The sequence below is a fragment of the Lytechinus pictus genome, chromosome 8 (genome assembly GCF_037042905.1).
Source record: "Lytechinus pictus isolate F3 Inbred chromosome 8, Lp3.0, whole genome shotgun sequence".
Taxonomy (NCBI): Eukaryota; Metazoa; Echinodermata; class Echinoidea; order Temnopleuroida; family Toxopneustidae; genus Lytechinus; species Lytechinus pictus.
Window position 1 is genome coordinate 35,316,013 of NC_087252.1, and position 4,000 is coordinate 35,320,012.

Sequence of the window (4,000 nt, forward strand, 5' to 3'; positions counted from 1 at the left end):
AAGTTTGAGGAAGATTGAATTATGAATAATAAGAAAGTTATGAGCATTTGAATATTGAGATCACTAATGCCATGTAGATCCTCCCATTGGCAATGCGACCAAGATCTGTGATGTCACACACGTACAACTCCCTCATTACTTTAGTACTTATTTCACTTATATTCTCACTTTTATAGAGTCTATCACAAGGTGAGATGTTCTCTTTATGAGAGGACAAGTACAGAGGTTTCACAACATTATATCATTGATGAATCGTTTGTCATATGATTAGAATGAGCAAAAAGAGATGTTTTGGGGTATATTTTCAGTGTCCAAAAGGGGAGAGTTGTTATTCTGTGACATCATAGATCTTGGTCGCATTGTCAATGGGAGGATCTCCATAGCATTAGTGATCTCGACATTCAAACGCTCATAACTCTTCTATTGCTAGTCCTATTTTACTCAAACTTTTGTTGATCTTATTCTATGATTTTTCTGCTTTCACAAAAGCTAACTTGCTCCAAGAGTTTCATTCTCCTTTAACTAGGGTGACATTGTACATGAATCGGTTCAAAGATTGTATCTGATTGGAAGGACTAGTGATTTTCCATTTTAAAAACGGTCTACCGTTTTGGAAAACGTGTTATTCCATGTCAAACTTGATCCAAAATAGAAACTCGGGTTACGTCTTAGAAAATGTACACAACCAAAACAGGAATTCCATTTGCCAAAGGTAAATTATGTACACATTTTGACATAAAATGTAAAGAACCAAAACAAATTTCCTGCTGGATTTACTGGTAAACAGGCAATCACTGTCCCTTTATTTATACATGTATGTGAATATAGTCTTGTGTATGTAGATTTGCAATAGTACATTCTACTCATATTTAAAGCTGCTTTTTTAAACAGTGTGAAATGAATAAATTAAATGTAAGGTTTGGCCCTTACACTCATGTAATTTTTTTTTTATAAATCAAGGTCTATGGTTCATGTGTCGTGTGTAAAGCCTTTAATCTTCTCTATCTTCATTAACCTCTGATCCCAGTAGGGTCACTTGCCATTGCAAATGTGTATGCATGCTTGTTCTAAATTTCAAGGAAAGTGGCCATTATCCCACCCTGTTTGCAAACATTCAGTGTCCACAAAACTTAGAATGGGGGGGGGGGGGGGGTCAGAGGACATTGTGTTAAAAAATGAAACTGGGATATACTTCAACAAGCTACCAACATCTTTGAGCTGTGATAATCCTTATTTTGCATGTTTTTTCCTGCAAAAAGTAGATTTGTCAAAACTTGTCCTTGAAATTGCATGAAATAGGAGTCTTCTTGGATTCCCAGAACAAGCAATGTTATTTTCCCCTCTTCATCATCATACATGAATGCTCAACTCAAATCCAAAAACTAAGTCTTAAGCAAATTCTCATCCTATCTTTTGGCCGAATTAATCAGCATACATTTATGCATTGAAAATTCATTTCTTAGTCATCTTTGGAACCTATACCAATATTTTTGAATAAATCAATGAGTGAATTCCAAGATTTAATTTTTGACAAGAGGTAAAGAGACCTTCATCCTCTTTCCTTTTCTCTTCTCCCCTATTAACATACACTGTACAGTGCATCTCAGAAAAAAAAACCAAGAATAATAATAATAGTTCTTGATTAGCGCATAACACATGAATAACGTCTCTATGCGCTTCCAAAGGACTTGGATATTATTACCCAGGCTGTAGCTCAAGCAGCTTTCCAGCGCTCGGCATTTCAAGGAATAAATTCCTGCCAGGTACCCATTCACCTCACCTGGGTTGAGTGCAGCACAATGTGGATAAATTTCTTGCTGAAGGAAACTACATGTATGCCATGGCTGGGATTCGAACCCACGACCCTTGGTTTCAAAGTCCGGAGACTAATCCACTGGGCCACAATGCTCAATTATTCTCAATGATTTATCAAAACTAAAAATTACAATAGGCAAATACCTATCATTGTAAAGCTTAGAATCTCCTCTTTCATCTTGTATAACTCGAATGATTCTTCTTTCACACATGTTCTGTGATTGTGTTATCTAATTGAAGAGCAAATAATGAACTTTCTGTACATGTGATTTTCTTTTTGAATTCAGATACCATCTGCAAATTTTCTTCAAATTGTTTGTACTCAAACATGAATTGAAGAATCATTTGAGCTATACCAGAGGAAAGAGGAGGCTCTATTAAAGCTTAACAATGATAGGTCATTTTCCTTCTATATTTGTGATTAAGTTATGATAAATCAATGAATCTTGGTTTAGTTTTTTGTGGGGCACGCTTTATACAGAGGGTTCCCACAATAAGTCAAATTTGAGGACAAACAATGAAAGGCTGTGCAATAAATTGTGATCAATTATTGCTTATGGTCTAATACTCAGGTTTCCCTGTTGTCATCCATTTTGACATCACATTGGAACCCTCTGGCACGAATTCACCAAGGTGGTTTTAAAAATCCATGGTTGAGTCCATGGTTTATGTAGATTTCCTGTATAAATTACGCTTAATTTAGCGCGTATCGGGCGCGTGTATAAAAAAAATTATTCATGAGTCCACTGTTTGAAGAGTTACTCAAAACAATGGACTCGTGAATAAAATAGCGTATCTAACCATGGTAACAGGCGTCAATTTGGCACATTGTGACAAAAGCACGCACCAGCATTGGACATTTGTTATCCACGCACCCGATGCGCGCTAAATTAAGCGTAATTTATACAGGAAATCTAAAATCATGGACTCAACCGTGGGTTTTCAAAACCACCTTTGTGAATTTGGGCTTCTAGGCCTTCTCTGACTTGCCATTTTTTTGTTGTTGCCTGGACCTTCTTTCTCAATCTCATCCAACTTCTTTTGGCCTTTCTCTCTATCTTTCCTTGATTTTCAAAACCACCTTTGTAAATTCGGGCTTCTAGGCCTTCTCTGACTTTTGCCATTTTTTTGTTGTTGCCTGGACCTCCTTTATCAATCTTATCCAACTTCTTTTGGCCTTTCTCTCTATCTTTCCTTGATTTGCTATTTCCCCTTTTATTTTCCACTCTTTATCCACAAGTGCACGCACACACATTTGTACAGACCAGGGGACCGTTTCATAAAGCTCTTTGTATTGCGCATGTAATGGCGGATTATCGTGTCTTTTCCAAAATCAGATACCCACAAATATCCCCCTTTGAACATAATTGTGATAATGTGAGGGCATTTCCTATAATGCTTTTTAAACCTTGAAAATACTGAAGTTTTATTCAAATTGTTCAAAATAAGTTTGATCAACAAGATTGGATTATAGGTATAGCTTTCGGGAACGACATTGACCAAGAATCTAATTTACTACCCAAGATTCAGGAAAGGATCACCAGTCGTTCATAAAATCGTGCATAACTTCACACCAGCTTTTTTAAACACCATTAATATGATTTTTTTTTTAAATACAACTCTTTGTGAAATGGGCCCCAGGGTCCAGTTTCACTAAAATTTGTTATAATGATAAATGCACAATTTCTATTACAATTCTATCATCAGCCAATCAGATTGAAGGATTTCAATAGCTTTTAACTGTTATTACAAATTTGTTATAAGAAGTTTTATGAAATGGGGCCCAGATCTTTCAAACTAAATCTATATGAATCTTTATAATTAAAGGGGAATCCAACCTTGTTTATAAAATGGTTTTTGACATGAGAACAAAAATAAAAAATAAACTATGGTGAACATTGAAAACGAAACAAGGACAATTTGAAATCTCTATAGGTGATTTCAACTTATTAAAACTTATAAAATGGCATGGATTCTATCTTTCATATTTTTCTTCTGATCTTGTTCAAATGTTCACCTATCTACTTTTTTGATTTTCCTTTCTCCTCTAAACGGCTTTTTATTTGGGTTGATCCCCTTAACAAATACAACTTGAGTGTCAATTTCATTGGGAGGATGGCAAATAAGATCTGATAAGCCCTTTAATCGCGTATTTCATTCAACAGACCATGCACTTTCATGAAAC